The following is a 14,880-nucleotide window of genomic DNA, read 5'->3' on the forward strand; positions in this document are numbered from 1 at the left end:
GTAGGCTGTACATTTGCCTCATTGGAATTTACATTCAAACTTCCACTACTGAAAAGAGGCAACAAAGTGTCATAAATGTCCTGTGAGCTTACATTACTGTCTCTAGTACACGACAACAAGGGCTGAATAGAATCTTCCACAAACACTACATCCCGTGAAATCAAAATACACTTTATTTGCGGATGATACAACTTGTACCCTTTGCTTTTAGCACTATAACCAACAAAAATACATTTGATAGCCTTATCATCCAATTTTTTGCACTGTGTTTGTGGCACCAAAGCATATGGCAAACAGCTAAAAACATGCATGTGCTCAATAGAAGGCTTTCTATCATGCCATGCTTCATATGGAGTAATAGATTGCAAAGCTTTTGTAGGACACCTGTTAAGTACATAAGTGGCACACATGATGGCCTCAAGCCAAAAAGAATGCGGCAAAGCTTGACTTTTGACCATACATTGTGCCATTTTCGTAAGTGACCTGTTTTTCCTCTCAGCAACACCATTTTGCTGAGGCGTATAAGGCATTGTACATTGGTGTTTTATCCCACAACTAGCTAGAAATGCATTAAATTCATGAGACATATACTCCCCCCCTTGATCGGAACGCAGGGTGCCCATAGTACATTTCGATACATTTTCAGCCATAGCCAGAAATTGTTTGAAGCACATAAAACTTTAGACTTCGCGGAAATACCCATGCATGCTTGGAGTAATCATCAATGAAAGTCAAGAAGTACAAGTAATTGCCCAAGGACGGAGTTTACAGGGGCCCACAAACATCACTATGCACAAGCTGCAACTTGTATGTGGCCCTAGTTGAACCATCCTTTGGAAACTTAGAACGCTGCATTTTACCCAAAATACACCCTTTACAAACATGTTTGACAGGTGCTTCAAGAGGCGTCAAAGAAGCAACCATATCAGATTTTCTGCAAATGCAGCAAATTGGGAAAATTCCGATGATCGAAACGTGCATGCCAAAGTTTTGCATTTGAAATAGCCCTTGAATCTGCAACTGCATTTGCAAAATTTTTCCCACACTTGTCATACAAAGTGAGCTTATACAACCCACGCACAAAAGCCCATATGCAACAATTTCATCACCAAAATTGAGATCATGAACTGGACATCTATCATCCACAAATTTGACTACAAGTCCAAGTCTAGCAAGTGCAGATATAGACAAAATATTCTTCTTGATCCCAGGTACATAAAGTGCATCAACAAGTGTGAAAGAACTGCCATTTGCAGCAATAAGCAGAATCTTTCCAACTCCCTGAACCGGATAAGAGGCATTGTTGGCACAAGTGACTCAATTCCCATGCGGGACAGACTCAAGAGAGGTGAATAATTCACGATGTGAGGTAATTTGCTTTGTAGCACCACTGTCGAAATACCACACATGTGAATCTGCAGCAACAAATGACAAGCATGCATCATGGACAGCAGGATTGTAAGTGCACTCTACGCTAAAATCCCATTCTGCATCAACATCAACATCACAATCTCCTTTCACAAAAGACTCAACAATGGCTGCATTTGTAGTGGAACCAGCATTTGCAGTGGAACCACCCTCTTTATTCTTAGCCTCTTTGGCCTTCAACTTAGGACACTGCTTGATCAAGTGATCATTAGCTTTACAATAATGGCAACACATCTTCTTTTTGCCCTTATCACCAGAATTTCCAGACGAATTGTTACCAGTAGAAGCATTAGGAACAGAGGTTTTGCCACTCGCAGCAGAACCATAAGAAGTGGCTGCATTGCTGTTACCACCCTTTCTTTGAGAAGCAATAAAAGTCTGTTCAATAGCATGCTGCCTAGTCCTGTTTTTCTTGGAAAGTGACTCTTGCAACATCAATGTGCATAATGCATCAAACTTGACAACTTCAGGATTTCCTTGGGTCATCAATCTTCAAGTACTAGCAAAAATCTGGTATGAATCTGGTAAGGCATCAAGGACAGTCTGCACAAGGGAATTGTTTGAAATGACTTCACATGCAAAAATAAGTTGCTCATTGATATCCTTGATACCAGCAAGGAAAGTGTCCATATAATCTTCCTCATGCATAATATTCGACTCCAACGCTTTACGCATCAAAGCAATTTTAGCTTTATTGCGACTTGCATAAAGACCAACCAAAATATCCCAAGCCTGTTTTGTAGATTTTGCTGAACGAATGTGAGGAACAATGGTGCGCTTCACAGACAATGCAATCAATGCATGAACCTGCGCATCCTTTACATCCCAATGAGATTGTTCTGTCGTAGGCAAAACAACTCTAATAGCAACAATCCTTGTAGCAAGACCTGCGACATCCTGAACATCGCCCGCATCCTCAGAACTAGGACGTACATCAATGCCTTGCACAATATTTTAGACGTCCTTTGACACAAGAACATGTTGCATCATGTAAGCCCACATAGGGTAATTGTCCCCATCCAATATTTCCTTAGTAACAAACATCTTGAACACATCTGTGTTGTTGTTGGCCACGGTAAATGCTGCACCTGATGTGAAAAATACCCGAAAAGAGGAGAAACAAAGCGGGAACAACACGTGCTATATGGCACAAACCGTAGAAGACTGTAAGGCACCTATTATGCAAAAAACGGCACTGATAGAAATTTTGCACAAAATGACGAAATGGCTTGTACAATACTACCTATAGTTGAAACGAAGGCCCAAATAAGCCCAAATAAAAAATATGAGCAAACTGAGCTCTACGAGCACGCCCAAAATTTTTGTCGACCTGTGAATGCTCGCCAAAGCTCATAGAAATCGGAGAAAGTGAGTAGGCGTGTGCTGGAGCTGCTGGCAACTAAGCCCAGGAGGACGCAACCTGCTCTGATACCAATTGTTGGAATTAGGGTTGCAGAGAAACACACACAACTTGGAGAAGACAAAGTAAGCTCTAGGCACACAATAGTGAGTGTGTTACTTAGTGTGCTATGGAAAGATAGATAGCCCTAGAGTGATGGGCATATGTACAATGCACGGGGGAGAAAACCTCCTAAAGAGGGAAAAAATGCCCTGGCGGTCCTAGTGTGTTCACACACATCACTACCACATGTATATGGTAACAGAAGAACTCCATCTCCTTCTCCAAGCTTATTGAGAAGTTGAGAGTCTAGACCAACACTCTTGGTTATGGAAGGCAAATTCAACCAAGAGCCATGCTTCAATGCTTAAGCTTGCCATCTTCTCCATCTTCATTACTATACTATTATGTATACTAGCAAGAAGAGTGATGATAAGCGAGGAACTACTTCTTTCTCCTATGAATGTTTCTTCTTCCTTTTCCCTACACTCATTCCCCGCTAGCTCTCTCCACCTTCGAAGGTGTTTGAGGCTTTGATTTTGCACATGAAGGTGCTAATGATGATGCCCCCATGTTTGTTAATTATCTTGTTTCTAGGTTGCAACAAGCTATGGGCAACCCTTCTTTGTAAGCTGAAGTTACTCAACAACTTCGTGCTTATGGGATTTCCCTTCCTCTCTAAGAGGAGAGAGAGCTTATGAGGCCTCTTGATGAGACTCTTAAAAGAAGACTCTCACACATACAAGAGGAGGAATCCAAAGAACGAGAAAGTAATGAATTCCTAAGTTCCTCTGAAGATGTGGCTCCAGAAAGATGGCGGTCTAGAAGATCGCCAACTCCTCCCAAGAGGAAACGGTCAACCCATAGTCCTTCTTCTCATCACTCGAGGAAACAAAGGAAGAAAAGGGCAAGAAAGAGGTCACCCTCTTCTCCTTCTTCTTCATCTTCCTCCTCTTTCGATGAAAGCAATAGATGTTCTCCTAGAGAATACAAGAGGGGAGAACATCACAAATCTTACCTTACATGGTGAAGGTCCCAAAAGCTCAAGAAGTTCAAAGAGGGAGGAAAGAATATCTCTTTTCTTACCTATGATGACACCTTTGGTGCTACCAACAAAGTATTGGCCTTCATTCAGCAATTTGATGCGGCCTTTGGAGACGAGTGCTTCATAGATTCCTCGAAGCTACGTTATGTAGCTATGCACTTCCAGAAATCTGCTCGTCAATGGTGGGCTGGACTTCATGGCATTGACGAAGCCCCAAAGACATGGAAAGATCTACAAGTTTCCATCATGAAGCAATTCCTTGCAAGTGATGCAAATGACAAAGTGCTTACCGAATGACGAAGTTTGAAGCTACTCTCCAACGAGTCTATCCATAAATATGTGGACAAGTTTTGGGGTTTACATCTCAAGGCTACTGTCTTTAAAAAAATAGACTTCACCGAGGAAAAGCAACAATTATGTGCGGGATTACCTGAAGAAATGGTCGAGTATGTCAACTCCCAACTCATGATGCCTTTATTTTGTTTGACCCTAGTTCAACTCACAACTTCATATCCATAGAGTTGACCACCAAGCTAGGCATACAAGCCCACGAGATGGGAGATGCATTGAAAGCCAATGGAGCTATCAAGGGACAAGACGTCTCAGTTACTCCCTTAATTGGAAGATCGAGGCTTCATGTCCAAAGCTATGTGGACAAAGAGGATTTCTTCATCTCCCCTCTCAAACATGAGGATGTTATCGTTGGGTGACCATGGATTAACTTCATGGCTTCCAACATGAAATTCCTTGAAAGGAGAATCTACTTCACCTACATGGAAAAGAGCATGTACATAGATGCTAATGAGTCGGAGAACACCATATCCCTGGTAAATACACTTTCTTTTGATAAGTCCATGAAACGCTCTATTTTTTGCGTATAAGATTTTTGTTTGAGAGAATCTATAAATGATTTCAATGTTTTCACAAGTAGCAATAAAGGGAATCGAGAGGAATTAGAGTTGTCTAATTTCCTGAATGGATACCAAGATGTTTTTCATTGATGACATTGCTAGTGAGCTACCTCCAAAAAGAGGTATAATGACCATGCAATAGAGTTTCTACCAAGAAGCTCACCGCCTAATAAGCTTTCTTATCAAGTTTTATAAACTCAACAAGAGGAGATCATGAGGCAAGTGCATGAATTGGTGGAAAAAGGGATGGTGAGGCCTAGCTCCTTGCCATTCTGTCCACAAGTACTTTTAGTGCAAAAGAAAGATGGCACATATCACATGCGTGTCGGCTATAGAGCACTAAATAGGATCACTATAATAAAAATATTTCCCGTGCCATGGGTAGAAGATCTATTTGATAAGTTACAAGTTTTGGCGTGACAAATGCTCTATCCACATTCAAACGCATGATGGAAAAAAATCTTCCAGCCACTCCAATTCTCTTGAGGAGTATAAGCGACACCTCCAGGTAATCTTTCAAGTTGTGAGAGAGAATAAGCTTTTCATTAATCAAAAGAAAAGTGATTTTTTCCTACAAGAGATTCAATATTTAGGTCACATTATCTCTAAAGATGGCACCCATATGGATCCAACAAAGTTAGAGGTAATAAAAGGATGGCATAATCCAAGGAATCTACAGGAACTACGAAGCTTTATAGGTATGTGTACATACTATAGATGCTTCATAGAAAAATTCTTGCCAATAACAGGCCCATTACATGACTTAACAAAAAAAGAATGTTAAGTATTCATGGACTGCAAAAGTACAAGAAGCATTTGAGAAGCTTATCTCTCAACTTGTGCTCACACTACTAGATCTCTCAAAGCCATTTGAGGTCCAATGTGATGCTTGTGGTGATTGCCTTGGAGCTATTTTGCTTCAAGGAGGGCATGCCATAGCAGATGAGAGTCAAAGACTCAACTTCAATAAGCGAGTATTGGGCAAATACGAAAAAGAGCTACTAGCTGTTCTATATGTCCTAGACCGTGGAAGCGGCTATCTCTTGGGGACTCCATTCATCCTATGAATGGATCACAAAGACTCAAATAACTTCATGATGCAAACCAAGTTCTCCAACAAACAAATGAGGTGGGAAAACTTTCTTTCATAATTTAAATTTCATATTTCTCACATTGCTGGCAAGCACAATCAAGTGGTCAATGCACTTTCACGGTGGCCAAGGGTAAATGTAGTGTCTATAACAACTCACAATGATCTATGTTTTATGATAGATGAGTATGCTATTGACCAAGACTTTAAGTACGTAATTACAACCTTTGCATTAGGAAAGAAAAAAGAATCATTCACCTTGAAGGATGGTTATCTTCCAAACGAAAATAGGCTATGTGTTACTCACCCATACAATAAGAAAGTCATGTATGAATCCCATGCTTCTCATTATGCGGGGCAAAGAAAGAAGCAATAGTTGCAAACTCTCCAAAAATCAAAGATTAAGAAAAAGTAATTCAACGCGAGTCCATCCTACGACATGAAGACAAGGTATTAAGAAATGGTAAGATTATCTGACGATATCTTATAAAGTTTAAGAATTATCCTCTTAAAGATGCTAGATAGATGCAAAGAACCTAGCTTTACGATAATATGAACCTTGTCAATGCTTAGAATGCTACACTAGAGTAAGCAAATGAAAATGCATTTTAAATGAACAATGTTTTTGTCTTATACTCATTCTCTTTCTTTTATTGTGAACAAAATTTAAGAAGTATGCATTGTTAGGATCATGTTTGTAGTGAAGACGTCTCCCAAACACCAAGTAGAACTTGTCACTCTCTTTTTGGAAGTATGATATGGACTCAAGAGCAGACATGCTTGTAGCAGCTAAGTCTCCCGAGCACCAAATGGATTAGTCATCCATTCTAGAATGATGTCGTAGGGTAAAAAGGAATCCTCTACCAGCTAAGAAATATTGACCAATGACTAGCCTTTATCTTCTCTATCTGATAGTCAAGGACGATTATGATTTCAAGAGAGAGATAATGTCATAAAGTATAATATCTAACTTTACCAAATGGTTTTCTCATATTAAACTGATCATTTAATATGGGAAGATAAAAGGAGAACAAGAGTTAGGATATAGATATGTGCTTCTAGACCTATCTAAAGAGGGGACCAAAAGGAGAAATGGTTGCATCTCAATAGGGGTCCAAAAGGAGACGGTTTACCAAAGAGCAATCTACAATAAGTGCTTCTAGAATTATCTCAGCAGGGGACCAAGAGGAGAGATGGTTACATCTCAATATGGGTACAAAATGAGGTAGTCTATCAAAGAGCACGTGCATCTAATGGAGCTTAAAATACCTTAGGGTTAGCTTCATTAAAGACCTCCAAAGGTTAGTGTTAAAAGTCCTTAGACCTTAGGCAAGCTTGGGCTGTGCTTGAGGTGGGAACCCGGCCCAAGCTTGAGGTGCTTGTGGTGCTTGCTGACTAAGGTGCTTGAGGTGCTTCTTGTGCTTGTTGATTAAGGTGCTTGAGATGCTTGCCATGCTTGATGAGGAAGGTGCTTGAGAAGCTTCCTATGCATGGGAGGTAAGGTTCTTGAGTCAAAAAGAGACCCTATAAAGGAGGGGAAAAGCCCCAAAGTTAGGGGAATCTTTGACTTAACCTCCCACTCACCCAAAGGGCACCCCCTTTCTCAAGGGACAGATGGACACATGTCAAGATCTCCCTATGCTTAGCCACATGGTGTGCTTGAATTCTATTGGCTTGGCTAAAGAGGGGTCCAATGAGCTTCTAGTTCAATTCAACAAATATCTAGATATTTTCAAGTTCTCTCTCTAAAAGAGGTAAGGAGGACACGTGTCCTAATGCTACCCATATTGCTTGAAATGCATTGTGCATGTGATTGGCTAGGCTTAGAGGGGTCCAATGAGATTCAAACTTGAGACACAAGGAGGGGTCGACCAAAGCAAGCAAGGGGTGTGCTTGGGGGTATACACCCTCTCACACACTCATTTTTCACACAGTTTCACTTGGTGAAAGTGGAAGAACTCCATCTCCTTCTCCAAGCTTGTTGAGAAGTTGAGAGCCTACACCAACACTCTTGGCTATGGAAGGCAAATCCAACCAAGATCCATGCTTCAATGCTTAAGCTTGCCATCTTCTCCATCTTCATTACTATACTCTTATGTATGCTATCAAGAAGAGTGATGATAAGTGATGAACTACTTCTTTCTCCTATGAATGTTTCTCCTTCCTCTTCCCTACCCTCATTCCCCGCTAGCTCTCTCCACCTTCAAAGGTGTTTGATGCCTTGGGACTGAGGCCAGGGATGGTTAATGCTTTTACAAAGTTTATGTTATGCTCGTGATGCATGAAGCTTTCCATCTTTATAGCATCACCAAGGTCACAAGGAACACAAAGATTGTATTATACCAAGTCTCTCTTTAAGGGAGAATCTATATTACAAAAGCCTATTGGAGGGGGGACCGGCTCCACATAAATCCGGTCCTCAACTGTTTTCAAGTTCTCTAATTCTCTCTCTCTCTCTCTCTCTCTTGCAAAAGTTATTTTTCATGCCAAGTTAATTAAGTATAATGGTTATGTTGCTACCTCTAAATAAGTTCACCCTATATGTTCTCAAAGTAGTCTCACAAAAATGCTCTCTTTAATTCTCCTAATTTCGCTATTCTCAAAGTTCATGGGCCATTTCCATTACACAATGACTCAAGCAATACAGTAGATATCTTTATTTTGGAGAATTCCCATGAAGTGTTGTGAGCTCATTACAGCCATGCATCATTCAAACAAAGCACTCAAAGAGAATTTGAATTGAATCAGGTTTGCAAAACAAATCGAGTATGACTTATTGTTTAATGCACACAAACAAGAGCTACAACATTTTAACAAATCCCAATTTTTTCTTCACTAACACAATGAAGGACCGTCATAGCCAAAAAGATTTTGAGAAGCGCCATACAAGTGCGTACGTCACCAACGCATGTGACAAACCACACAAGACACGCTCAAGGCACCTTCTTATTCCAAATAACCCACAACTAACTGAAGGATTGAACATAGTCCTTGCACTAAAGCTAGGTATGGTAGTTGAGATCTACTCACAAAATATCGACATTTTGGATGGTTTAGTGAATGGGGCGGTGGAATCCCCAAAACAACAGACAAAAATGGGCATTGCCATGTGGCATGGATAGCCTTCTTTGAAAAAAATAATAGGAGGGACACAAAGAACTCAAAATCAACATTTAATCAATAGCCAAATCAAGCCAAATTGGACACTCATACTGGAAGTAACAAAAGAGTTCTAGGTTGGAAGAAATAAACTCAATATGGTTTCTAGAACAAAACTATCAATCCATCATGTGAGTGCACACACAATCCATAGGTTGCAAGGCCTGACAATGACTTTTGTGGCTTTAGATCATATTAATAGACAAAGGCACGGTTTGGTCTACACAAAAATATATTTTTCATACATGTCTAGATTCTTTTCTTGGTCATCCAATCTCCTATTTTCGTATGCTATGGCATGCCCTTCTTGAAGAAAAATAGCTCCAAGGAATTGTCCACAAGAATCACACTGGACTTCAAAAGGATTTGAAAGTTCTGGTAATACTAGAATGGGTTGAGAGATAAGCTTTGCCTTTAGATTTTCAAAAGTAGACCATAGAAATATGACATTCTTCTTAGTCAAATCATATAATGGGCCTGCTATGAATGAGAATTTTGTTAGAAGCATCTAAAGTATGAACACATTCCTATAAAGCTTCTCAATTTGTGTAGATTCGTTGGTATAGGCCATTCTTTTATTACCTCCAGCTTTGCAGGGTCCATTTGGATCCTTGCTTAAGAGATAATATTATCTAATTAATTGAATCTCTTTCAAGAAAAACTCTCTTTTCTTTTGATTAATGTAAAGCTTATTGTTTGTCAAAACTTGAAATATTACCTGAAGATGCTGCTTATGTTCATCAATAGTCTTAGAGCAAATGATAATGTCATTGAAGAATACTCTCGTGAAGCTTTGATGAGGTCTAAAGAGCCTTTCCATCATTTGATTAAAGGTAGCCGGCACATTGGTAAGTCCAAAAGGGAGTACCAAGACTTCATATAGGGAAAAATTTATTCAAAAGGCCGTCTTATGAATATCTTCAGGCACTATCCCTATCTGGTGATAGCCACTTTGAGATGTATTCTACTAAAGTAGGGAGCAACTTATTTCTGCGGGCAAAGTCATTTTTTTTGACAATTCCCTTGTGCAGACTAATCTTGATGCTTTGCTAGATTCTTACCAGATTTTTGCTAGTACTTTGAGACTTATGACCCAAGGAAATCCTGAAGTTGTCAAGTTTGATGCATTATGCACATTGCTCTTTCAAGAGTTACTTTCCAGAAAAAATAGGGCTAAACAGTGTGCAATTGAACAAGCCTTTATTGTTGCTCAAAGAAAAAGTGGTAACAGTAATGTAGCCACTTCTCATAGTTCTTTTGCGAGTGGAAAGGTACATGTTCCTAATGCTTTTTCCAGCAGCACTTCGTCTGGAAATTTTGGTGAAAAGGGAAAAAAGAAGATGTGTTGCCATCATTGTAAATCTAATGATCATTGAACAAGCAGTGTTCAAAATTGAAGGCAAAAGAGGCTGGCTCCACTACAAGTACAACTATTGTAGAGTCTTTTGTGAAAGGAGATTGTGATGCTGATGTAAATGCAAATTGGGCTTTTAGTGTAGAGTGCACTTATGATCCTTTTGTCCATGATGCATGTATGTCAATTGTTGAAGATGCTCATGTGTGGTACTTTGATAGTGGTGCTCCAAAGCACATTACCTCTCATCGTGACTTGTTTACCTCTCTCGAAGATGTCCCTCATGGGAATACAGTCACTTGTGCCAACAATGCCTCTTATCCGAACAGAGGAGTTGGAAAGATTGTGCTGATTGTTGCGAATGTCAGTTCTTTCACAGTTGTTGATGCACTTTATGTACTTGGGATAAAAAAGAACCTTTTGTCTGTATCTACACTTGCTAGACTTGGTCTTGTTGTGAAATTTGTGGGTGACAAATGTACAGTTCATGATCTCAGTTTTGGTGATGAAATTGTTGCCAGGTGGCATTTTATGCCATGGTCTATATAAGCTCACTTTGTATGACAAGTGTGGGCAAAATTTTGCAAATGCAATTGTGGATTCCAACGCCATTTCGAATGCAAAACTTTGGCATGCAGGTATCTAAATTTTGCCAATTTGTTACGTTTGCAAAAAATTGATATGGTTGCTTCTTTGCCACCTCTTGAAGCACATGTAAAGCATATTTGTGAGGGTTATATTTTGGGTAAGATGGAGGGTTCGAAGTTTTCAAAGGAGGGTTCAATTAGGGCTACATGCAAGTTGAAGGGCAATTACCTTTACTTCGTGACTTTTGTTGATGATTATTCCAGGCATGCATGGATGTATCATCTTAAAGTGAAGTTCAAAGTGTTTATGTGCTTCAAGAAATTTCTAGCTATGGCTGAAAATGTCTCTAAATGTACTATGGGCACCCTCCGTTCCTATTGAGGGGGGAGTATATGTCTCATGAATTTAATGTTTTTCTGGCTAGTCGTGGGATAAAACACCAATGTACAGTGTCGTATACACCTCAACAAAATGGTGTTGCTAAGAGGAAAACTAGGTCAGTTATAGAGATGTCACAATGTATGGTCAAGAGTCAAGCTTTTCCACATTCATTTTGGCTTGAGGCCATCAGGTATGCTATTTATGTACTCCTACAAAATCTTTGCAGTCTATGAGTCCTTATGAAGGATGGAATGATAAAAAGCCATCTATTGATCACATACACGTTCTTGGTTGTTTGGTTTATGCTTTGGTGCCACAAATGCAGCACAAAAAATTAGATGGTAAGCCTATTAAATGTGTCATGGATGCCTGAGAGTCAATCGCTGCCTGCATCATCGCCTACATCATCGTTAGAAGAATCTAGAAGGATCTAGAAGATTCTAGAAGTTTCTACAAACATGGAGAAGATTCCAAAAGAATCTAGAAGTTTTTGGAAAGCTCTAAAAAGTTGAAGAAGGATCTAGAAGGTTCTAGAAGAACTAGAAGGATCAAGAAGTTTCTAGAAGCTTGGAGAAGAATCCGGAAGAATCTAGAAGTTTCTGGAAAGCTCTAGAAAGTTGAAGAAGCATCCAGAAAGTTCTAGAAGGATCCAGAAAGCTCTAGAAGGATCTAGAAGGATCAAGAAGTTTCTAGAAGCTTGGAGAAGATTCCGGAAGAATCTAGAAGTTTTTGGAAAGCTCTAGAAAGTTGAAGAAGGATCCAAAAGGTTCTGAAGAACTAGAAGGATCAAGAAGGTTCTAGAAGATTCTAAGCTCCTCAAGAAGAACCTAGAAAGTCCTAACCTCCTCAAGTAACCTCCTCAAGCACTAGTATAAATAGGGGTCTTGGGCCACAAGCCCCTCAGTCTTGCCAACACCAGTTGTGAGGCTCCTATGAGGAAATCCCTCTTCTAGTTCTTATGTTCAAGTCTTGTCCATGAAGCATGCCGTTGCGCCTGAATCTAGTAATGCTTCACAATCCATGTCCCTACCCGGCATATGGATCTTGACTGGTAGCATAAAACTTGAAGTGGAATCAGCGGGAAGAAAGAGACCTTTTTTTGCTTGTCTTTTGTCCAACCGGTCGGTCTCTATTGGGGTTGGACGTCCATGTTTTCCGAACACGTTGAGGCCATTGCACCATGAACCTTCATCCTTCTCTTCCTTGGACACTGTTGAACTATGTGCCCCTACTCTCCGCAATACATACATAAGCCATTAATGCATCGCCTTTGCTTCTCCTGGGCTGAGAGAGGTTGAAACCGTGCTGAATCAATTTGCATGGGCTCAGTGCTTGATTCATGGCCCTATTGAGGTGTGTAGCCATTATGTGTCACTTTTTCTTGGGGTCGCAATGTTGCCCCAAGACGCCTCTCTTGTCTCCTCTTAAATAGCTGATTATCACATTCTACTGCTTGAGAGATGAACTCGCTTAGTGCGTGAACCTTTGGCATAGTCAATAAAAGATCTTTTACATCATCCTTTAATCCCCACCAAAATTGGCTAATGAAATATTCCTCATGCCAAGTCAGATCACAAGTGAGCTATTGAAATTCGGATGCATAGACGGATGCAGGTCTTGATCCTTGGCGGAGATTTCTAAGTTTTGGTTTCAGCAACCCTTGCTCTATCAGTATCCCCAAAGGTTGTAGAGAACTCCCGCATAAAAGCTTCAAAGTCATGAAGGAGAGGAGATTCTTTTTCAAGTAAGGGAGCAAACCAAGAGAGAGCCATACCTGAGAGGAGGGTCCCAATAACTCCTACTTGAGAGGCATCATCTAGATAACGGTCTCGTTGCATTCCAATGAAGAGACACACTTGTTGGAGAAAACCTCTAAACTTTGATCTAGTCCCATCAAATTTTTTAGGCATGCTGACCTTCGGCTCCTTCTTATGTTGTTGAGAATAGCTGGATCTTGCATCTTGTGCTTGATCTGTGCTTGTCTCTTGAAGCTCTTGAATTTGACGTTGAAGATCTTGCAACGCCAGTCCCAAGATTAGGGGTTTCCCTGCTTGAAGTTGAGCGTTACTCTTGCGAAGTTCTTGTAACTGAGCTTGAATGCTTTGCAATGCGTTGATGAGACCTTCCATTGTCGGCTCCATGATGGCTTGAGAAGATTAAGAGATGGCAGTCTTGCCAAACTGTTATGAGCGCGTATAGAGCTAGAAGAGAGTAAGAGGAGGCGCTCACAATGTACAAGAACTTGGATTTCATGATAAGCTTAATATTGATTACAAGACTTAATACTTTATTAAGAGAGCTAGATACAAGACTTGGATTACATTGTTATGAGCGTGTATAGAGCTAGAAGAGAGCAAGAGGAGGCGCTCACAATGTACAAGAACTTGGATTTGATGATAAGCTTAATATTGATTACAAGACTTAATACTTTATTAAGAGAGCTAGATACAAGACTTGGATTACATGACTTGAGCACAAGACAAGGCTTGATTGCAAGGACAAGACTTGAACATAAGAACTAGAAGAGGGATCTCCTCATAGGAGGCTCACAACTGGTGTTGGCAAGACTGAGGGGCTTGTGGCCCAAGACCCCTATTTATACTAGTGCTTGAGGAGGTTACTTGAGGAGGTTAGGACTTTCTAGGTTCTTCTTGAGGAGGTTAGAATCTTCTAGAACCTTCTTGATCCTTCTAGTTCTTCTAGAACCTTTTGGATCCTTCTTCAACTTTCGAGAGCTTTCTAGAAACTTATAGATTCTTCCAGAATCTTCTCCAAGCTTCTAGAGACTTCTTGATCCTTCTAGTCTTCTAGAACCTTCTAGATCCTTCTTCAACTTTCTAGAGATTTCCAAAAAACTTCTAGATTCTTTCGAAATCTTCTCCATGCTTCTAGAATCTCCTATATACTTCTAGAATCTTCTAGATCCTTCTAGATTCTCCTAGAGCCTTCTAGTAATGATGTAGGCGATGATGCAGGCATTGACTGGCTCTCAAGCATCCATGACATTACCCCCTCCTCTAGCGACGAGTTCCATGAGGAGCAGTGGTGTTCCTTGAGCTGGGCTTCCATGGATGTTGTTGATGGAACTCTTGGACTTTGAATATGCATGCTGTAGATTGTGTGCTGGTTCCCAGATTTGTTCACTAACATCATAGCCTTTTCAATGCACCAAGTACTGTAACTTGGCACCCAAAACTCAAGAATCTAGGACTTTCTCGACCTCATATTCGTCATGTCCTTGAATCTCAACCGGAGGAGGTGGTTGCAGGGCTCTTCCTGGGATCTTAGATGTGTGACAAGGTTCTAGGACTGAGACATGAAAGACCGGATGGATTTTCATGGATGAGGGCAATCGGAGTCGATAGGTGACTGGATTGACTTGACGGATAATTTTAAACGGGCCAAGCCTTTGATAATCAAGCTTTTGATAGGGACAAGATGAACGCAGGTCACATTGGAGGAGCCACACTTTTTCCCGTTCTTTGTATTTTGGATGCTGCATGCGATGGAGATCTGCACTTTCCT

The sequence above is a fragment of the Adiantum capillus-veneris genome, chromosome 18 (genome assembly GCF_014529385.1).
Source record: "Adiantum capillus-veneris isolate H3 chromosome 18, ASM1452938v2, whole genome shotgun sequence".
Taxonomy (NCBI): Eukaryota; Viridiplantae; Streptophyta; class Polypodiopsida; order Polypodiales; family Pteridaceae; genus Adiantum; species Adiantum capillus-veneris.